Source organism: Bos javanicus, chromosome 8 (assembly GCF_032452875.1).
Source record: "Bos javanicus breed banteng chromosome 8, ARS-OSU_banteng_1.0, whole genome shotgun sequence".
NCBI lineage: Eukaryota > Metazoa > Chordata > Mammalia > Artiodactyla > Bovidae > Bos > Bos javanicus.
In genome coordinates, this window is record NC_083875.1 from 42,101,893 (window position 1) to 42,125,906 (window position 24,014).

A 24,014-nucleotide genomic window follows, 5' to 3' on the forward strand; every position below is an offset into this window, starting at 1 on the left:
TCTCGGCCCAGGGATTGAACTGGAGTCTCCTGCATCTCCTGCACTGGCAGGTGGGCTCTTTATGGGGAATCATACAGTATTTGTTCTCTTGTGATTGGCTTATTTCACCCAGCATTATGTCCCCTATGTTTATTCAGATCAGATCACATTGTTGCAAATGGCAGGATTTCCTTCTTTGTTTAAGGCTGGATATTACTCCTTTGTATATATATACCACATTTCTGCTGTGAGTAATGCTGCAGTGAACATTGGTGCCAATACCTTTCAGTGTCCTGATTTCACTTCTTGTGGATATATACTCACAATTGAGATTCAAAGGTCATACAGTAGTTCTGTTTTTAATTTTTGTGGGAACTCCAGTTTTCTATAGTGGCAGCACAATTTTATATGCGTATTACCAATGTATAAGGAGAGTTCCAATTTTTCCACATCCTCACCAACTTGTTTTTTGGCTATTATTCAGTTCAGTTCAGTTCAGTCGCTCAGTCATGTCCGACTCTTTGTGACCCCATGAATGGCAGCATGCCAGGCCTCCCTGTCCATCACCAACTCCCGGAGTTTACTCAGACTCACGTCCATCGAGTCAGTGATGCCATCCAGCCATCTCATCCTCTGGCGTCCCCTTCTCCTCCTGCCCCCAATCCCTCCCAGCATCAGAGTCTTTTCCAATGAGTCAACTCTTCGCATGAGGTGGCCAAAGTACTGGAGTTTCAGCTTCAGCATCATTCCCTCCAAAGAAATCCCAGGGCTGATCTCCTTCAGAATGGACTGGTTGGATCTCCTTGCAGTCCAAGGGACTCTCAAGAGTCTTCTCCAACACCACAGTTCAAAAGCATCAATTCTTTGGTGCTCAGCCTTCTTCACAGTCCAACTTTCACATCCATACATGACCACAGGAAAAACCATAGCCTTGACTAGATGGACCTTTGTTGGCAAAGTAATGTCTCTGCTTTCGAATATGCTATCTAGGTTGGTCATAACTTTAGGAAACAGCAATCCTACTTAAGGTGATGTCTTGTGGTTTTGATCTGTATTTCCCTGATCATTAGGAGAACAACACCCCTTTTTTTTTTTTCACTGTGTAATTCCTTTATTTTCTGCATATTAGTGCTTTACCAACACTACAACCATAAAGAACACAATTCCAAGTACTGTACTTTTTAGTTTGGGGAGATCACAGTCTGCAGACTCATTTACTTATTATTAGACAAGATTAACCCCATTCAACTTACTGCAGTTTTTAAATGCACATAAAATACAGAAATTGATGCAATTAAACAAAATCTTCAGGATCTTATTTCTTAAATTCTTAGATTGTAATTTTTTTCTGCAGGCTTAATTACCGGTCCCCATGACCACCAATGGTTATGGCTCAATTTAACTACACCAGTTTATCAACCTTTTATATCCTTAAAGACAATGTAAGTGAAAATCACAATTTCTTATCAAAAGATTTAGGGTTTTCCAAATTTCAGATATTTGCTTCCCCTCCTCCCCCCACCTTAAGACATTTCAAATAAACTAAAAATAACCACATCTCACCTGCAACATTCCTTAGCAATCACTTGATGTATAAAATTTTAACTATGCCCCCAGTTATTTTAAGACACAAAAATGGCTGCCTACCAATCTGTCTGGTCACAAGTTAGAAATACTACATTTAAGAATTAACATGAGGGTTTCAAGTTTCCTCCAGTTTAGGCATTTATGGTGTATACCATACACAGATGAAATATTTGTAGATATTTTAAGTGACTTTTGGGCAAAACTGGAATATATCCTTTTACCATGTTTCAAATATCTAAGACCAGTAGATTTTAAATTACTGGAATGGTTATTTTGTTCATTAATAAGTCGTTTAACAATTCAAATTATATGCACCTTTTACCTAGTTGAAAAAAAAAATCTGTTTCCAAATTATAGCAACCTGAAGATGTCTTTTTTTTTTTTTAGTAAATGAGTGATCCATATCTCCATTAATTAGAACACTGGAAAAGATGTTTTATAAAAAGTATTCTGTTGGATTAACTCATGCAAATAGATATCCTGTTGGTTCAAAAATACACTATCTCCTTTAAGGAAGGAAATGTGATGAATGAATGATGTGTAGACTTGAGGAATGACAAAGGGGAAGTAGGATGTAGAAGAAGAACCTACAGATGACAATGAATGTAAACTTATTTTCTTCAAGTGTAAGCAATGTACTTGCTGGTGATACCAGATCTTAACGAGATTACTTGCTTAGCTGGTTAGGACCAGTAACTAGATTATTGAGACCACTATGATAATACTTGGAACCAAATGTTAATGCTTGATACAGAATAGTGTAGCAGCATCTGGTTCTTATATAGCCTTAAGGATTAATTGTAGAGATCCTCAAGGAATTAAAACTTAGGGAATTTCAGAAATGTAGACTGCAAATGCAGTTTACAGGAAAAGGTGAAGTGGGTTTTGTTTATGAGGGTGTCTGAAAACAAAAATTGAACGGGATATCATGGTATATGATTGGACAGTATTGGTCCTTCATGCTTTGGCCATATTGTATAATGGAGCTTTTACCAAAGATGTATGAGAAATACAAGGCTATAGAAAATTAACTCTTCAAAGTAAAACTCTTGACAAATGTTTTACTTAAAGCAGATGAGAAAAGGTGCTATGTTGTAGGCTCCTAATGGTGCAGAGGGATTTTTGAATTCAAAATGCAACTAAAGTATCAAGTTCTCAGTTTCACTTTAGTAGAAGTATCTCTGGAAATGAAGCTGACACACATCTAAGAACATTTTTCGTTGCTTTTAAAATTCCCAAAGCTCCATCATACATTTAATTACTAGTGTGTTAAATGATTACATATAAGGTACATAAACATGGGTTATACAAATATCAATGTTACAGTAACATCCTGAAGCGACAAGCACAAAGGTATAAATGCCTAAACTGGAGGAAACTTGAACAACACCCTTTTTATGTGTTTTTACTTAGTGGGTTTCTGGATCAACTATTTTTTTTTTTAATGCTATTTTCAATTTTATTTTATTTTTAAACTTTACATAATTGTATTAGTTTTGCCAAATATCAAAATGAATCCGCCACAGGTATACATGTGTTCCCCATCCTGAACCCTCCTCCCTCCTCCCTCCCCATACCATCCCTCTGGGTCGTCCCAGTGCACTAGCCCCAAGCATCCAGTATCGTGCATCGAACCTGGACTGGCAACTCGTTTCTTACATGATATTTTACATGTTTCAATGTCATTCTCCCAAATCTTCCCACCCTCTCCTTCTCCCACAGAGTCCATTAGACTGTTCTATACATCAGTGTCTCTTTTGCTGTCTCGTACACCGGGTTATTGTTACCATCATTATTTGAAGAAGGGTATGGAGGGCTTCCCTGGTGGGTCAGATGGTAAAGAACCCGCCTGCCAACGCAAGGGACCTGCGTTTGATCCCTGGGTCGGAAAGATCCCCTGGAGAAGAAAATGGCAACTCACTTCAGTACTCTTGCCTGGAGAATCCCATGGACAGAGGAGCCTAGCGGGTTAAAGTCCATGGGGTCACAAGAGTCGGACACAACTGAGCAACTAATGCTTCACTTCTGGAGGCTAAAGCAACCTTTTGAAACTGATGTCCAGTTTCCTCAACTTCCAGAGGGGGACCTTGAGAAATAAGGGCCTTGCCTACATCGACAGTTGCCATTCCTCTGTTGTGGGAAACTGTCCTCATGTCCAGTGTTGATGTGTCTAAACCATAATTCAAGCAGCTTCTTCCCTCACTGCTTCTGAAATCTGCTCTCCCTAAGCCAGAGTCTCTACTCACAGCCAGTCACCTCTTGTCCCTCTCCTTTTGCCCCACAGCCCCAACATACAGAGCTGTTGCTGGCTCCCACTTCAGGGCCCATTTGATTCTGGTTGTAAAGGGCGAGAAGCAGCAGAAAGTGTTTGTTGACCTAAAACATTTGTCTGCCATGGCAGCTACACAGTTTAAGGGAACTGTGATTTAGGCTACACATTTTCTTGGCAAGCAGAGCAGGGAGGGTGGGACAGACTGTAACTTGAATTCATCCAAATAAGAAAGAATGTCGTTTGAACTTTGCAGGTAAGTGAAATGAACAAGCATTCAGATGGTTGATTACTAATCATTGCTAAAAAATGTCTTGACATCTTACAGCTAAATTCCGTCAGCTCTGGCTGTAAATGTGCATCACGCTCCCACACCCTCAACCCCACCTACTGTACCTTTCCCAGCCCGTTCCAGGTAGCTCAAGAGCTTCACCCTGTAGGAAGTCCTGTAAGAGTGCGGGGAAAAAAACCCACCAAGATCAGTGTTTAGCTGTGTGAGACTCTTCAAAGACCAGACCAACATCCAAGAAGGAAAAAATTCAACCATATCACATCAACAGGTTGGCCTCCACGCTCAGTGCTACATAATCACTTTGACTCCTCATTTTCCGCAGGATTGATGAATCCTCTCGCTCTGGGCTGATGGTTTGGCAGTCCCATAGCCTCAGACTGGTGTCCATTCTTGCTCTTTTCATCTACTGAAGCTGAGGAAATTATAACTGGTTTTGCCACCTGGGTTACTTTTTAATGATCTGAAAGACCGCAAGGAGCCGGCATTTCTTTTGTGCTTCTCCTCATTCAACAACCTAATAGCCATCTGAAAAGAGCTTTCTTGAAAAGAAAAAAGTCTGCTCCTCTCAGGCAGGAGCAATAATACTGCACTATTCTCTGATTAAACTATCACACTGTGCATATTACTGTGCATCTGACCTGCTTGAATCGGACTTACCACTGAGGCTTCTTGGAATTTGCACTGCTGCTTTTCTGCCAACAAGCCGTGAAATGATAGATGAGTGTCCCTAAACTTGAGTGTGAGCCGCAGGTAAAGTGCCCGAGAAACTCCTGGGGCCCAGCCACCTCCTGGGGCAGTGCTGGAAGGGGAAACGTGTTTTTCTTTAGGGTTATCCTCTATGGACAAGAACTTCAATCAGGGGTGCAACCAGAGCCAGCACCACAGGGCACATGGAACTGGAGTGAAAACACGCAGCCCAGTCTCCCTTCTGCCCCTGTGGATAGGCAGCCTCTGCTGACTGGTATCAGACTGGAACCCGAAGGCAGGAAATTGTTCCCTCTCCTTCTGAGATTCTTTTAAATTTCAAAACCACCATAGTGTAATATTTTAAAAAAGCAGTTTCCTAGGTGTTAGATGACTGGTTCTTAAGGCAGGGGCCTGATCATTAACTGTGACTATGTATCTGCAAAGCTCTGCGTGTGTATCATAATTGGTGCACATTTTTAGCTATCCCATCAATATATATTTATAGATAAGTTTATTTTGAAAACTATGTACTACTGTGCTCACATATTATGTGCATTATAAACATTCTCCAGAATTAAAATGATATCCCACTATACACCCACACAGAGCTGAAATGTAAAATACAATAAAGCCAGTGGGACCCACATACATTGTTGGTGAGAATGTAAAGTGGCATTAAGAACTTTCAAGAATAATTGGGCAGTTTCTCTTAAAGTTAAACATGAACTCTCACTGTGACCCAGCAATTCACTCCTTGGCATTTACCAAAAAGAAATAAGAATATATGTTTCCACAAAGATTTGTACATTGAAAGCAACCCAAATGTCCATCAGCAGATGAAAAGACAAGTCAGTTTTAGGATATCCAAACAATGGCTTGCTATTAAGAATACAAATGAGTCAACTACTTTTATACATAACAGTAAGGATGGATCCCAGAAACATAAGCTGAGTGAAAGAAGCTAGACACAAAGGACATATTGTTTTATTATATTGAAATAAAGAGAACCGACCTCAGAGAGACAGCAGTGAGCAGAGGCTTGGAAGGAGACCTTGGTTCCCTACCCAGGAATTTTTGATAGTCCTGTGTGGCATGCAGGATCTCAGTTCCCTGACCAGGAACCGAACTCATGCCACCTGCAGGGGAAGCTTGGAGTCTTAACCAATGGACCATCAAGGAAGTTGCAAGGTGCCCTGCCCATTTTTGAACCTGGGTAGCCTGGATGAAAACCAGGAATCCTAGCCACTAGAACACCAGGGGCTAGAGGCTAGAAGCAAAATTTCCCTGGCCCTTGCTCCGTCCCCCCTTGAAAAATGCATTTCTCAAGGAGGCAAAAACTGCTAAGATAGGTACAAAGTTTATTATTAGAGACACAGTACAGCAAGTGGGAGAGCACACAGAGAAGCAGTATAGATAAAACAGAAGCACGGCAGAAATGCACAGCCAGAGAAAAGGGGTATCCTCCCTAATGAAGAGGAGCTCAGTAAGTAGGCAGATACATCATTTACAGAGGGCAGTTCTTCCAGGTTTCTGTTTACCTTTGACCAATAATCTGGTTTCTTTTTCCGCATCTGACCTGCCCTACGACCTTCCCCAGCATATGTGCACAACTTTTTTCCAAGATGGATTCCAGCCCAGAGGCCTATGGGGGGCTTTGGCATCACCTATTCTGGGGTGGTGCACCCTCCTTTTTGATCCCTAATGAGCCTTTCTGCACATGTGCAGTGTGTCTCTCTTGACCCACGGATGGGAAATATATGACCTCTTGATCTTTTACTCAAACAAGGTTTACCTCTTCTCTGTTCTGCCATAATTGTTATCTTAAAGTGTCCTCAGGAGAAGAGCTATTTACCCTGTTTCTGTTGCTATATATATATATATATATATATATATATATATATATATATATATTATGGAGGAGAAAGAAAGTGTGGCTTTATTACTTTGCCAGGCAAAGCAGGAACACAGTAGGCTAGCACCTGAAGAACTGTGCCCCCTGTCCCTGGCAAATGATGTTGTTATTCAGTAACTAAGTTGTGTCCGATTCCGCGAGCCCATATACTGCAGCACACCAGGCTCCTTTGTCCTCTGCTATCTCCTGGGGTTTGCTCAAACTCAGTCCATTGAGATGATGATGCAATCTAACCATCTCATCCTCTCCACCCTCTTCTCCTTTTGCTCTCAGTCTTTTCCAGGATCAAGGTTTTTTCCAGTGAGTCAGCTCTTCGCATCAGGTGGCCAAAGTATTGGAGCTTCTTTAGCTTCAGCATCAGTCCTTCCAATGAATATTCAGGGTTGATTTCCTTTAGGATTGACTGATTTGGTCTCCTTGCTGCCAAGGAACTCTAAAGAGTCTTCTTCAAATAAATGACCCAATCAAAAAAATGGGCCAAAGAACTAAATAGACATTTCTCCAAAGAAGACATACAGATGGCTAACAAACACATGAAAAGATGCTCAACATCACTCATTATCAGAGAAATGCAAATCAAAACCACAATGAGGTACCATTTCACGCCAGTCAGAATGGCTGCTATCCAAAAGTCTATAAGCAATAAATGCTGGAGAGGGTGTGGAGAAAAGGGAACCCTCTTACACTGTTGGTGGGAATGCAAACTAGTACAGCCACTATGGAGAACAGTGTGGAGATTCCTTACAAAACTGGAAATAGAACTGCCTTATGACTCAGTAATCCCACTGCTGGGCATACACACTGAGGAAACCAGAATTGAAAGAGACACGTGTACCCCAATGTTCATCGCAGCACTGTTTATAATAGTCAGGACATGGAAGCAATCTAGATGTCCATCAGCAGATGAATGGATAAGAAAGCAGTGGTACATATACACAATAGAGTATTACTCAGCCATTAAAAAGAATACATTTGAATCAGTTCTAATGAGGTGGATGAAACTGGAGCCTATTATACAGAGTGAAGTAAGCCAGAAAGAAAAACACCAATACAGTATACTAATGCATATATATGGAATTTAGAAAGATGGTAACAATAACCCTTTATAGGAGACAGCAAAAGAGACACTGATGTATAGAACAGTCTTTTGGACTCTGGGAGAGGGAGAGGGTGGGATGATTTGGGAGAATGGCATTGAAACATGTATAATATCATGTATGAAACGAGTCGCCAGTCCAGGTTCGATGCAGGATACAGGATGCTTGGGGCTGGTGCACTGGGACTACTCAGAGGGATGGTATGGGGAGGGAGGAGGGAGGAGGGTTCAGGATGGGGAACACGTGTATACCTGTGGCGGATTCATGTTGATATATGGCAAAACCAATACAATATTGTAAAGTTAAAAAACAAACAAGAAAAATAAAAATAAAGAGTCTTCTTTAGCACCACAACTCAAAAGATCAATTCTTCAGTGCTCAACTGGAAAAACCATAGCTCTGAAAATACGGACCTTTGTCAACAAAGTGATGTCTCTGCTTTTTAATACGCTGTCTAGGTTTGCATAGCTTTCCTTCCAAGGAGCAAGTGTCTTTTAATTTCATGACTGCAGTCACCATCTGCAGTGATTTTGGAGCCCGAGAAAATAAAATCTGCCAGTGCTTCCACTTTTCCCCCTTCTGTTTACCATGAAGTGATGGGACCAGATGCCATGATCTTAGCTTTTTTAATGTTGAATTTCAAGCCAGCTTTTTCACTCTCCTCTTTCACCTTCATCAAGAGGCTCTTTCGTTCTTCTTCACTTTCTGTCATTAGAGAGGTATCATCTGCATATCTGAGGTTGTTGATATTTCTCCTGGCAATCTTGATTCCAGCTTGTGAGCACATTTCACATGATGTACTCTGCATATAAGTTAAATAAGCAGGGTGACAATATGCAGCTTTGACATACTCCTTTCCCAGTTTTGAACCAGTCATTTGTTCCCTATCTGGTTCTAACTGTTCCTTCTTGACCCACATACAGGTTTCTTAGGAGACAGGTAAGGTGGCCTGGTACATGCGTGCTCAGTCTCTCAGTTGTGTCTGACCCTTTGTGATCCTATGAACTGTGGTGTGCCAGGCTCCTCTGTCCATGGGATTTTTCCAAGCAGGAATACTGGAGTGGGATGACATTTTCTGCTCCAGGGGATATTCCTGACCCCAGGGATTGAACTGGCATCTCCTGCACCTCCTGCATTGGCAGGTGGATTCTTCTACCACTGAGCCACTTGGGAAGCCTCTGTTACTATTTCTATTTTGAAGTATAAACAGGACACTGATTGTAAATATCTAACCTGAAATCCGCCTATCTCCTGTCTCATGAAATGCAAACAAGAGGTTAGTTATAAGTGTCCAGCCTGAAGCCCATCTTTTTTCTCACCCCAAGAAATGTAAACAGGCCAGTTGTAAATGTCTACCCAGCAGCCCATCCATCTCCTGCCTCAGAATTAATCTAATATGGTCAGAAGGCATATCAGTGGTTACCAGGGAGTAGGTAGTTTTGAGTAGGAGTGAAGTAAGGGTCTGGATTGACCAAAAGGTGACGTGAAGGAGATTGAAGGTGCTGGTTATTTTGTATATTTTGACTATGGTGATAGTTACCTAAATACACATTTATTAAAATACATTTAATTGTACACTTAAAGTGAGTGTTTCATTGTATGTGAATTATTCAGCAAACTTTCAGTAAGCATGCTTTTTAAAAAACAAAAGTAAAATTCTCTTCACTTTTGTACTGGAAGTCAGAGTTCATGCAATAAGAACCAGAAATAAAATGGATGAAAAGGGAGGAGAAGATAAGACCTGGATGAAAATTATTAATATATTAAAACATCTATGTTATGCTAATAGGACCCAGAAACCTAAAGAGTTGTGTGATTTTAAATGTTGATTTTAATGTTTGGTGATAATGTGACTTAAACATCTGGTTCTATATTAAATATATTTTACTTAGTTATGAGATGTGTTGCTGGTGAATGGAAGGCATACAAAAATATATAAATACAAATGGAAGGAAAGCAAAATGAGTTGAGCTAAATAAATCACAGTACTCGATTTTTAACCCATTTACCATTATGCAAAGCATATACAATTTAGTTAATACAGTTCTATTTTCTCTGATGATGTCAATCAGAAAGTCTTACATTGTTAAAAAAATAGATATAAAAATATTAAAATTTTTCTCTTGGGAGATTTTTGACAAATTAGAAAATCATATCTAAGTTTTAAAAAAAATTTTTCCAATCTGAGACTTTCTATATTATTTTCGGAAGTGTAATCATGTAACAATGAAATATATAAAGACAACTATTTTCAAAATATTCTTTCCATAGCATGAGTTTCTCTTGAAAAAATTGTCTCTCCCTCATTCATTACAAAAAGTCATCTTTGAAAGGGCAAATTAAGTTTATTTCTTCAAAAATGCATGCTAGTAGAATAATTCTGACAGCTACATGTCATCACAGAAAATGTCAGCAAATTACAACTCTTGTCTTTAACAAGAAATTTCATGATTCATCTGTTAGTGGAACAGTTCTTCTAAAAACTTTGTTATGAAATAACCAGCAAAGATTCATGGCTATCAAGATTTCTCAGGCCATTTTCATTATTACAAAGTAATATAAACCATCTACATCTTACGACTTTTAAAATATATATAAAATTATTCACATTGATGACAGCCCCATAGAGCATGTGGATTTCTTACCTCAACATCTTGTCTCTAATAACTTGCTAATGTATGATACTCTGAAGGAATTTTACATATGGAGCTATCCATATGTAAATAGTCTCTCTGTGAATTTTTAGAAATTCACACCAAAATAATTGCTCTATGAGTGGTTACATGTACACAGTTTTCCCGTACATTGATATTATTGAAGATCATGAATCTTCTCCAGTATGTGGCTTCTTTAGTGGGCCCTCAGAAAAACAGCTGCAGTAAATGTTTTTGAAACAGAATCTAGACTTTAACATAACTTAACGTTGTTGTTTAGTCGCTCAGTCATGTCTGACTCTTTGTGACCTCATGGATTTTAGGCCTCCAGGCTGCTCTGTCCATGGGATTTCCCAGGCAAGAATACTAGAGTGGGTTGCCATTCCCTTTTCCAGGGCATCTTCCCCGCCCAGGCATCGAACCCACGTTTCCTGCATGGGCAGGCAGGCTCTCTACCACTGAACCACAGGGGAAGCTATAACTTACATTAGCTATAACTTACATTAGGAACATCAGTATTTAATACAAATGTATGTGGCAAGCCTTCCACATGTTTTTTTTTTCTGAATTGTTTCTTAGATTATCAACAGTATTTTCTCTGCATTACCAGTATTATTCAGTAACAGATGAATGCATTTTACTTTTTCTTTATATTGTTGCTGTGTATTATTTCAGTCGTTTTTACCACAGTAGGAAGAACAAGCATTTTTCATTGATACTTGGCTTCAATGATTTGTTATTATGTAAGGAACCTCAAAAATGGCTTATGAAATTTGGAGAAATTTAATGCAGAACTGGGTTGAGTAATGCATACCTTTAAATGGGTATTTGAAAAAATTGTAAAAGTGTCTTCATAGCTCAGTTGATTAGCTGTTTAAATGTCTTACAAATCCAGATGCTTTTTCTAGTGCAATATATAACCTTGAGGTGAGCTTTTGTTGTGAATGATATGGGGTGTAAATATATATTTCAAGAAGTTTTCTTGGTAATTTTGAATTTTTTAAGTTGTCTTCTTGTAAGAATTAAATCTCCATTATTTGTGCATGGGCCTAACAAGAGCTAGTAGTGAGAAGGCTCAGGTCCACTGCTGTCTTGGCTGCTTGTTTTTGTATTACGTCTATATGGGCACATCATCTGGGGTGTCCTGGACCCTGAGAGAGGGTAACAGGGTGCTGTGTCAGAAGAAACTGGGTGGTTGGAGCTCCCCTGTTTTTTCTCCTCCTCTCCACTGCCAGCCCTGTGATTGGGATATAAAATAGAGATTAAGGGTATAGGCTCTGGGCCCCGTGTCTCTAGGTCGTGGAGCAGCTGCCAATGATTTCCTAGGCCCAGTTTCCCGCAATCCCCACCACAAAGCTTTCCGCCAGCCCATAAACACGAGCGAGGCAACTGTCCTCTTCCTGGGGAAGCCATCCACCATTACCCCAGTTTCCTCAAAGCTGACCCCAGACACTGGTGGGCTAGCTTCTTTGGATGGAAGTCCACGCCCCCTTCGTGGCCAGAGTGTTGGAGTCCCTGGAGCACTTGGGACTTGCCCAGTGGTCCACTGGCATGATCGCCTGTGTGTGACCTGGCTCGGGAAGCTCTGGGGATGCAGCAGCCTGGCGACCAGGCTGGCAAAACCAACGTCAGACCCCTGTCCTGAGGGGCCACCATCGACTGCCAGGCTTCCTTCGGAGGCATCAGGCCCACAGAGCCCTCCCCACCCTGCCTGCCCCTCCTCGCTTCTAAGCAGGCTGCAGCCAGTGGAAGCAGTTGGGTTTTTAGTATCAAAACAGCAAAATACTACATAGAAAACCCTAAAGACTCCACCAGAAAATTACTAGAGCTAATCAATGAATATAGTAAAGTTGCAGGATATAAAATCAACACACAGAAATCCCTTGCATTCCTATACACTAATAATGAGAAAATAGAAAGAGAAATTAAGGAAACAATTCCGTTCACCATTGCAACGAAAAGACTTAAATACTTAGGAATATATCTACCTAAAGAAACTAAAGACCTATATATAGAAAACTATAAAACACTGGTGAAAGAAATCAAAGAGGACACTAATGGAGAAATATACCATGTTCATGGATCGGAAGAATCAATATAGTGAAAATGAGTATACTACCCAAAGCAATCTATAGATTCAATGCAATCCCTATCAAGCTACCAACAGTATTTTTCACAGAGCTAGAACAAATAATTTCACAATTTGTATGGAAATACAAAAAACCTCGAATAGCCAAAGCAATCTTGAGAAAGAAGAATGGAACTGGAGGAATCAACCTACCTGACTTCAGGCTCTATTACAAAGCCACAGTCATCAAGACAGTATGGTACTGGCACAAAGACAGAAATATAGATCAATGGAACAAAATAGAAAGCCCAGAGATAAATCCATGCCCCTATGGACACCTTATCTTTGACAAAGGAGGCAAGAATATACAATGGAGAAAAGACAACCTCTTTAACAAGTGGTGCTGGGAAAACTGGTCAACCACTTGTAAAAGAATGAAACTAGAACACTTTCTAACACCATACACAAAAATAAACTCAAAATGGATTAAAGATCTCAACGTAAGACCAGAAACTATAAAACTCCTAGAGGAGAACATAGGCAAAACACTCCCTGACATACATCAGAGCAGGATTCTCTATGACCCACCTCCCAGAATATTGGAAATAAAAGCAAAAATAAACAAATGGGGCCTAATTAAACCTAAAAGCTTCTGCACAACAAAGGAAACTATAAGCAAGGTGAAAAGACAGCCTTCAGAATGGGAGAAAATGAAGCAACTGACAAAGGACTAATCTCAAAAATATACAAGCAACTCCTGCAACTCAATTCCAGAAAAATAAGTGACCCAATCAAAAAATGAGCCAAAGAACTAAACAGACATTTCTCCAAAGAAGACATACAGATGGCTAACAAACACATGAAAAGATGCTCAACATCACTCATTATCAGAGAAATGCAAATCAAAACCACAATGAGGTACCATTTCATGCCAGTCAGAATGGCTGCGATCCAAAAGTCTACAAGCAATAAATGCTGGAGAGGGTGTGGAGAAAAGGGAACCCTCTTACACTGTTGGTGGGAATGCAAACTAGCACAGCCACTATGGAGAACAGTGTGGAGATTCCTTACAAAACTGGAAATAGAACTGCCTTATGACCCAGCAATCCCACTACTGAGCATACACACTGAGGAAACCAGAATTGAAAGAGACACATGTACCCCAGTGTTCATAGCAACACTGTTTATAATAGCCAGGACATGGAAGCAACCTAGATGTCCATCAGTAGATGAATGGATAAAGAAAGCAGTGGTACATATACACAATGGAGTATTACTCAGCCACTAAAAAGAATGCATTTGAATCAGTTCTAATGAGGTGGATGAAACTGGAGCCTATTATACAGAATGAAGTAAGCCAGAAAGAAAAACACCAATACAGTATACTAATGCATATATATGGAATTTAGAAAGATGGTAAGGATAACCCTGTATGCGAGACAGCAAAAGAGAAACAGATATATAGAACAGTCTTTTGGACTGTGGAAGAGGGAGAGGGTGGGACAATTTGAGGGAATGGCACTGAAACATGTATAATAACATATAAGAAAAGAACTGCCAGTCCAGGTTCGATACAGGATGTTTGGGGCTGGTGCACTGGGATGAGCTGGAGGGATGGTACAGGGAGGGAGGTGGGAGCGGGGTTCAGGATGGGGAACACGCGTATGCCCATGGCGGATTCATGTTGATGTGTGACAGAACAATACAATATTGTAAAGTAAAAAACAAAAAAAAAACAAAAAAAAACCAGCACAATACCAAGAAGGAATTTGATAGAACCCCACTGTTTATGATCTAAGCCACATGAGAGCCTTCCTGACACCCCATAACCCTGCACCAAAATATACTTCAAGCAGCCAGCAAAAGAGAGAGAGACTAGGCTCTGAGATCAATGTCTGGGGGAAAGGTGGCTTTAACATCTACAAGCCATGGTCATGCCCAGGCTGCTTCAACTCTCTGCACTTCGGTTTCCTCATATACACCATGCGGATATTAATAATAGAACATCTGGTTATCTGTTCCTTTCCCTCTTCTCTGTATCCAACACACCAGATCTAGCAAGCTCTTCCTTCAAAATATATCCTGAATCCACCCACTGCTCTCCAATCCCCTCCAGGCAGTGCCTGGATCAGAAGAGCGGATCAGCCTAACTAGTTTTCTTGCTTCTGTCCATGTCCCTTGCGTTGTTTTTCACATTGCAGCCTGCGTAATTCTTTAAAATGTAAGTCAGAATCTGGCGTGTCTCTGCTCAGACCTCCCAGTAGCTCCCCAGACTAGCCTGAGCAGAGTCCTGAGTCCTTCAGCCCAGCCTCCACCATGACATTTCCCACCGCAACCTCCCCTTGCTTGCTCTGCACCCACCTTCCTGAACTCGTTGCTCTTCTCAGAAACAACCAACGCATTTCCTCTTCTTGGTCCTTGCTCTCACTGTTCCCTATTACAGGAAAATTCTCCCCATCAAGTGGCTACAGGGCTGGCACTCACTCCGTTCAGTTCTCCTCAAGCCTTAATATAGAACCAAGGTCTTCTCTGATCACTCAGTGAGGAAGCACCTCCCTTTGGACCATGCACTATTTCACTTTCACTATTCTGTTACCCGCTTTGTGTTCACTCGTGGCACCTTAATACTTTCAGATATTTCAAGTCAATGGCCTGCTTGTCTCCTACCACTAACCCAGTGGATCTCAATCTGCAGTGATATTTGCCTCCTTAGAGACACTAACCAGTGTCTAGAGATATTCTGGGTTGTCACGTTGGGAGTAAGAAGCTCAGATGGTTCACACAGAATTTCACAACAGAAAATTCTATGGCCCCGAATGTCACTAATGGTGAGATAAGCAGCCATACTGTAGAACAGAAGCGGAATGAGAACAAAGGCTTGGTCTGCAGTCTCCACTGTCCTCAGTGGTTACAACTGTGCTTGGCACAAAGGAAGTGCACAGTCCATTTCTGTGGAGTAAATGAATACTATGAGAGTGGGAAGAGCATGCAGCACAGCGCCTGCAAATGGGACTCTAACACTGAACAGATATTTATTGAGCTTTACAGCATGCCAGGCACTTGCTAACTCCTGAGGATATAGCAATGAGCACGACATCCTAGGTCCCTGCTCTCATTAAGGCTCCCTTTTAGTGGATGTTATCATTAGCTGTTCTAGTTATTAGCATCATCATTGTTTGTGTCAGTTAACCTGGCACTACGTAGCGTTTTCCATGAGACTGTGGTTTTATTTTGTTGTGATATGGTCTTTATTTTTCACAGATACTTTGGGAAACTTGGAGAGTATAGGTTTGCCACAGGCAGCCTGGCCTAGTGTAAATAAGAACTGTAGGGTTTGTAATCAAGCAGTCTACATTGATACTTGGACTGTATGATTTCATGTAGGCATATCTGTCAGGATAGGCAAGGTTTTTCCTCAAGGTTCTGCTACAGAAACAAAAGACTCCAACTTCTCGAACCTAACAACAAAAGGTTTAATTTTTTGCTCACATGTCCATGTCTGTGGTTTATCTTATTGACTAAAGCACCTCACATGGCCAAGCCCGATGTGAATAGGTCGTAGGAAGGGGAAGAGATATTTATGGACAGTAGGAAGACAATTTGGTTTTTTTAACTTCAAAGATTAGTGTAATTTTGTAAAATCTGTTAGACTTTAGACTACAAATCACAGAAGTACAACTCACATTAAGCTTAAGAGAAACAAGAATTGATTGCCTTGCATAACCAGGGAGTTGCTGTGCATCCAAATGAGATTTGTTCTCTCTCTCTTTCCCCCTCACTCTCTCCTCCCCACCTCACCTCTCCTTCCTTCTCTCTGTTGGTGGTGTTTAGTTGCTAAGTTATATCTGACTCCTTGTGACCCCATGGACTGTAGCCCCCCAGGCTCCTCTGTCCCTGGGATTTCCCAGGCAAGAATACTGGAGTGGATTGCCATTCCCTTCTCCAGGGAGTCTTCCTGACCCAGAGATCGAACACATATCTCCTGCTTTGCAGGCGGATTCTTTACCACTGAGCCATCTGGGAAGCCCTTCCTGCTCTCTGTGTTGGATTTATTCTCCTGCCATACTCTCTTAGTCTATGTGTGGTGGGGAAGACCACCAGCAGCCCTGGGAAACATCCTTTCAGCTGCATGACTCTGAAAACAAGAGCTCTCCTTCTCCTCCATGTCTGCCCTGAAGAGATCCTGGGGAAGGATTTCGATGGAGTACTAGGATGGCCTGCACTGGTCCCCTGCCCACTTCTGTGACTAAGGTGTGGGAAGCTGGCTGTAATTGGCAGTCGCACTGGGATCATAGGATCAGAATAGGGGAGGATAGAAATTCCCCCTTCTTGGAGAGGAAGAACAGGGCCTACTCTGGTGAAATCAGCCCAAAGGCTCAAACACATACCCGCCTAGCTCTCAATAAGATAAAGCATGTGAAAGCCTTTTGCAAATTGCAAAGCATTGTCCAAATGTTAATTGCTGTTCTTATTCAAGTTGAATAAAAAGTCCCATTGTTTACGAGGGTACATTAGTGTTGGTGGCAGGCCTGTATTGTTCCACTCACTCACTTAGGTGAAAGTAAAGTTGCAATAAATAGGCAAGAGGTTAGCAGCAAATTGAGTCAGTGACAAAAACCTTTTAGTATTAAACCTATGAACAGGGTTGCTTGTCACTTTGGAATGAGGTTGCACCTGCCAGACGACAGATATATAGGGTGACATGGTGATGTGTTCTACAGCATGTATTGTCTGGGTGCTCCTGTGACCCTGGCTTGGGGTTAGCGGAAGTTCTGGAAGAATAAGATGCAGCCCCTCTCCTGGAGGAATGTTTCACCCTAAGTAGACCCCAACAGCTCCAAATATGCAGATTCTGTCAGGGAAGGTTCAGGACAAATGGACCAAATTCTTCACTCTTCCTCCAGATACCTTGACAGCTTGTATCTTGTACTTACTGAATGATGTTTAAGTCCTGTGCTTGCGGCAGCACGCTCCACATTGCAGCTGTGCCTAGTTTGTTCAAAAGGCCTTTTGTAGACAGGCCAGAGGCAGGAAGCATGCTACCTTGGCACCTTGATGTATGGATCCCTTGGGAAGGAGGCACCTTTATAATGAAGTCATGAAAGTAGTCTTCATAAATCCCTAGAAGCCCAGCAGTGAGCATGTATGAGTGCAACCAAAATACTTGCTCAGTGCCTCTGCTGAGGGTAAATAGGACCAATGGCAGGTTGAACTTTTAAAAAATCTTACTGCTGCATCTCCAGACACCATTTCTAGAGCTGTCTCCCCGAACATGTGCACACATGCCCACAGTACACCTGTGCTGCATTTCTCTCTGTTGTGGACCCTCCCCCGCTTCCAACACCCCGTGCTGCCGACTTTTCCAATCAAAACACACAGAAGATGTAACTGTCACTTTCTTGTGTTGATTGATCACCCGTGTTACTCTTGTGTTACTGAATTTCACCTTCTCAATTACTTTGCATTTTAGCTTTGAACTGGGGTAATTGACAGCTGAGAAAATGAATTATGTGTGTTGAGGGCATAGGCAAGGTGTCTGGAATCACACTTACCCTTATTGTGACCACAGTCCTCAAGGTGAGTCTGATTCAGTCTTCAGAGTAAGAGGAGGAGACAAGGATAAGATCCACCTCTTCATGAGCCTCCCGCTTCCCAGAGCCCTCATTGACTGGGGGCTTTGTTCACAACTGAGATCCAGAAAGGCCCAGTTTCAATCTTGACTGTATTCCAGGAATCAGAGCTGCCCCGGAGATAGTGGGGATCCACTGAGAGGTACCTCCCTTTGCTTTTCCTGTATCACCTGTGTATTAATCTCCTAGGGATGTCAGAACAAAGTACCACAGACTGGGTGGTTTCAACAATAGAAACTTACTTTCTCACAGTTCTCGAGGCCACAGGTCCAAGATCAAATTGTCAGCAGGCTTGGTTTCTTGGGAAGCCTCTCTGCTTGGTTTGGAGATGGCTGTCTTCTCCCCGTGTCTTCCCATGGACTTTCTGTGTGTGTGTGTCTCTTAGGACAAGTGTCTGTGTTGGTGCATGGATTAGCGCCCACCCTCATGACCTCATTTTAACTTAATTACTTCTTTAAAGCTCCTCTCTTCAAACACAGCACATTCTGAGGTGCTAGGAAGTTGGGACTCTAACATAGAATTTGGGGGGGTGACACAGTTAGCCCATAACAGCTCACCTGCCTTCCCTTATCCTGGTAGGTGGCCTGGCCCCTTCCCCTCCCTTAACCATCTGATCCAGGGAGGCTTGGCTGATCCATCCAGATGTAGGAAGCTAGAGAGAAGAACTAAATGGTTTCCCCAAAAACATCTGGAGACAAGGCCAAGATGCCCTAGAAGCAGGGGGGGGTGGGGGGGTTGGGTAAAAAGCCTGGTGGGTTGAAACAGTCCTCAGAAGCTGAGGTTTAGCTCCGTGGAGTCAGGCAGCTAGAGTGACGTGAATGAGGAACAGGGGATTCACGTGAATGAGGAAATCAGTGCAGTGACAGAAGGGTGGCCTGGGTCATCACCCGAGGCAGCAGCAGGCTCCAGCCGGGGCTGCTTTCTAGATCTTAGTGGCTCTCACTAGCCTCACACACTTTATTCAGAATCTGGACTTTCTCTTCCTTGCCTTGCTATCTTCAGTTTGTGATTCTGTGACATACATATTGTTTTTTGTCTGCTCAAAATCTCCTCCTACCCCAGTATTAACCTCCTAGCACCTGCATGACCGTCTGGATTTTACAAACTTCTGATGTAAAGCCTCCCTAATTCAGTACATTGTCATTTAGTTGCTCAGAGATCCAACTAAAGTATTGAATTCCATGAGAATAGAGACACATCTTGCATTTTGAGTCTTTACATTTGTTAATTCTCAACAGATGCTTACTGAACGATTGTTTTGAATGAGACTACTCAAGATCTTCCTTTGCACTCACTTGGCTTCTGTACACCTTGTGTGGTTCTCATTCGGCCTCACGGGTAGGAAAGTGTATGGTGTTTAGCTCAATGCTTTAAATAGTATAAGCACTTCAGTGAAATGCTTATGAATGCCAACTCTGGCACCAGGCTGCTGGGGTTTGTGTTGTTCATGTTTTACTGGCTTGGTGACTATATTGGTTTTCTAGGGCTGCTGTATTAAGTACCACAGACTGGATGGCTTAGACAGAATTTGTTGTCTCAGTTCTGGAGGCTAGAAGTCTGAGAGCAAGGTGTTGGCTGATTGGCCGCGTACGACAGTTGTGAGGGTGAATCTGTTCGTGCCTCTCTCCGAGCATCTAGAGGTTTGCTGGAGTCTTGGGTGTCCCTGGCTTTTGCTGCCTGCACCTGGTCTCTGCCTCCATCTTCATGTGGTACTGTCTCTGTATGCTTGCCCGTGTCCAGGTTTCCCATCTGGATAAGGAGACCTGTCATATTGGATTAGGGGCTCCAATGACTTCAACCTGAGTTAGTTACATCTGCAACAACTCTATTTCCAAATAAGATCACATCCTGAGGTACCCATGATTAGGACTTCAGCCATTTTAATTAAGGTGGGGGTACACAATCAGCCCAGAAGAGTGACCCATGGCAAATTGCCTAATTTCTACTTTAGCAAATAGAATAAAATATAGCCTATGGTGTAGAGATACTGTGTGATTCAACAAGTGAATATGTTGAATACTGAGACAGTGCAAAACATACGTAAGCCATGCATTAGCATTAGCTGATGTTTTGGGCCATGTGTGGGTCTATCTTCTTCAGTAACGTACAGTGGATGGGTCTCTGCTCGTCATATTTATAATGCTCTCACATCACGTATGGTACAACAGAGCAGAGCACTTTGTGCCTGATGCCTAATCATTGAACTGATTGTTTAAAGCAAATGTAGGGCAAGAACAATTCAGAGTGATACCAGGGCTGTTATTGAAAGTCCATCTGGCTTTGTGAGATAGTGTATTTGGTTGATTACACTTTATCATGCCGTTCACATAGTTGCATTCCAGAGGCTTGTCCTGGGAGGAATTTGAAACCCCTCATCTTTCTTGATCTCTTCTTGAGGTTTCCAGCTTTCTTAGAAATGCTCAGGGAATTTGGTATTACATATACAAATGCTGTGTTTTGTTTCCAGGTAGTGAGGGAGCATCCAGCCTGACTATCTTACCTTTAATTATTAGCATAATTGAATGCTGCAGTTCTGTGGTTCTCTACAAGTTTTTGGTATTTTCAGGTCAAGACAGGAATAAGAAGGGAAGACCAATGCAACAGTTCTTCCACAGGGGCCTGGGTGGGCCATCTGACAATCTTTATCTGGGTGCCAGATTGAATAAGATGCTTTGGGGGACTTTTTATATGTGTTATTCAGGGGAGATGTTGTTTTAACCTCTGTGCTCCATACAACTTCCTAGCTGATAGGAATCTTTTTTGCTTTTGCTTGAAAATTATATGGAACACAGCTTACCAAAGACTAATAAATCAGCAGGAGAATTCCTCAGCTGGTCAGCACAGCAGCTAGTATGGAGAAGGTGGTTGAATTATTCTGAGTAAACCAGGGACAAGGAAACAATATGCAAATGTCATCCAGCAGACTTGTGAGGCACAGTGTGCATCCTGATGATATGATCTTCCTTCTGTTCCAGCAATAGCAGGCCACCTCCACGTGGGACTCTAAGGGCTGGCATAAGAAAATACTTGCAAGGGGGACCGTCAGTTCAGCTTCTAGCCTTGGTTGGGTTGCTCCTTGGTTTCTTGAAATTGATAAGTCATCTCACTTTTCTGCATCTGTTTCCTCTCTTGTACAGTGTGGTTGTAGATGGTAAAGAATCTGTCCGCAATGCGGGATACCTGGCTTTGACCCCTGGGTCAGGAAGATCCTCTGGAGAACGGCATGGCAACCCACTCCAGTATTCTTGTCTGGAAAATCCCATGGACAGAGGATCCTGGAGGGCCACGGTCCATGGGGTTGCAAAGAGTTGGACATGACTGAGCACACACACAAGTCAGTTAAGGCACTAACTGACTGGGGATGAAATTTACTTTGGCAAACTTAACTGAGAAAGTGAGTGATTTGGGATCATCTTGGAAGAAAGATGCTCGGTGGCTGGATATTTCTCTGAAGCCGAAAGGCTTCTGATGTGGGAGAAGTTCTGAACTCTCCAGACCTACTGAATAATGCTTGTAAGAAGGGAAGTAAGTGGTGTGGGGAGAGGGGGAGGACACCTCTGCAGACCCAGATCCCGAGAGTCTGTGATTTTTAAGAATAGAAAAATGTGTTTGATTCAGACCTAGTCTCTTATTAGAGCTCTGTTGCCTCCAATGTGTTTGTTCTATAGGCCCCTAATTATATTAACTCCATAATGGACTTGTGCATGAACTCTAATACTTCTTTGTCTGTTTTTTGGTTGTTATAAATGTTTTACCTATTTGTAATACTGCTTGAATGACCTTTGGGAAATGTGACTCTTTCACTGGCAGGCAGCTTTTTTAGACTAAATATTCTTCTTAAAAGGGACCTGGAGAAAAGAAATTTCAGGATGCCTTGGCTCCATCTGTGTGACATGTGCATTTCATCAGCTCTCACCCTGGAGGAACAAATCCAGTTACTCATCTGTTGTCTCTTCAGGCTCTGCAGAGCTGGCTGCAGGTCGGTCCCCTGGATATTCTCAAGTCACTAGTTGCTATCAAATCAGGGATGAGCTAATTAGTTGCATTTCACATTAGAGGAAAAACAATTGAGAAGATGAAACATTTGAAATTCGGTAAAACCTGGGACAGATTTTATATTCACATATTTGGTGGAAAATAAAATCCAAATAATCCCACTTCCTTCATGTTTAAATTTTTAAAATGTTGCTTTACTTCTTAATCAGCAAAATCAAGTATGTAATTTGTTGGTCTCTTTTATATATTGAAAGTTCTAACTTCAAATGTTAGAAATGTTTCTTTGTTTTAAATTTTAAAATGTCTTTTGCTATTAAAAAATGTCAGTTCAGTCAAGGGTTTCTTTAGTGATCAGTTGCTACAGACCAGTTGCTACGGAGAAATAGGAATTCCCTTGATCGAATTATTTAATCATTTTGCATTTTAGTTTTTGTATCTGTACTCAAAGAGTATCTGTATCTGATTCAAAGAGTCAGACACAACTTAGCGACTAAACAACAAACTGGAAACATTAATGCTTCATTCACAGTGTTGTGGAATAGATCCCAAGAAATAAATGGAACACACTTTGTGAAACGTAGGGGTCTAATATTTTCATTGATTTTACCAAAAGTAAAGCCACAAAAGTATAATTATATAAATATATATTATATAACTTAGGTGAGTGATCATAATATTGTGATCACTGGAATGTGATCCTGAAATGCGAAGTCAAGTGGGCCTTAAAAGATCACTATGAACAAAGCTAGTGGAGGTGATGGGATTCCAACTGAGCTATTTCAGATCCTAAAAGATGATGCTGTGAAAGTGCTGCACTCAATATGCCAGAAAATTTGGAAAACTCAGCAGTGGCCATAGGACTGGAAAAGGTCAGTTTTCATTCCAATTCTAAAGAAAGACAATGCCAAAGAATGCTCAAACTACCATACAATTGCACTCACCTCACACACTAGCAAATTAATGCTCAAACTTCTCCAAGCTAGGCTTCAACAGTACATGAACCATGAACTTCCAGATGTTCAAGCTGGATGTAGAAAAGGAAGAGGAACCAGAGATCAAACTGCCAACATCTATTGGATCATTGAAAAAGCAAGAGAGTTCCAGAAAAACATCTACTTCTTCTTTATTGACTATGCCAAAGCCTTTGACTGTGTGGATCACAGCAAACTGTGGAAAATTCTGAAAGAGATGGGAATACCTTACTTTCCTTTTGAGAAATCTGTATGCAGGTCAGGAAGCAACAGTTAGAACTGGACATGGAACAACAGATTGGTTCCAAATAGGGAAAGGAGTATGTCAAGGCTGTATATTGTCACCCTGCTTATTTAACTTATATGCAGAGCACATCATGAGAAATGCTGGTCTGGATGAAGCACAAGCTGGAATCAAGATTGCCGGGAGAAGTATCAGTAAACTCAGATATGCAGATGACACCACCCTTGTGGCAGAAAGTGAAGAGGAACTAAAGAGCCTCTTGATGAAAGTGAAAGAGGAGAGTGAAAAAGTTGGTTTGAAACTCAACATTCAGAAAACTGAGATCATGGCATCTGGTCCCATCACTTCATGACGATTAGATGGGGAAACAATGGAAACAGTGTCAGACTTTATTTTTGGGGGCTCCAAAATCACTGCAGATGGTGATTACAGCCATGAAATTAAAAGATGCTTTCTCCTTGGAAGAAAAGGTATGACCAACCTGACAGCATATTAAAAAGCAGAGACATTACTTAGCCAACAAAGGTCCATCTAGTCAAAACTATGGTTTTTCTAGTAGTCATTATGAATGTGAGATCTGGACTCTAAAGAAGGCTGAGTGCTGAAGAATTGATGATTTTGAACTGTG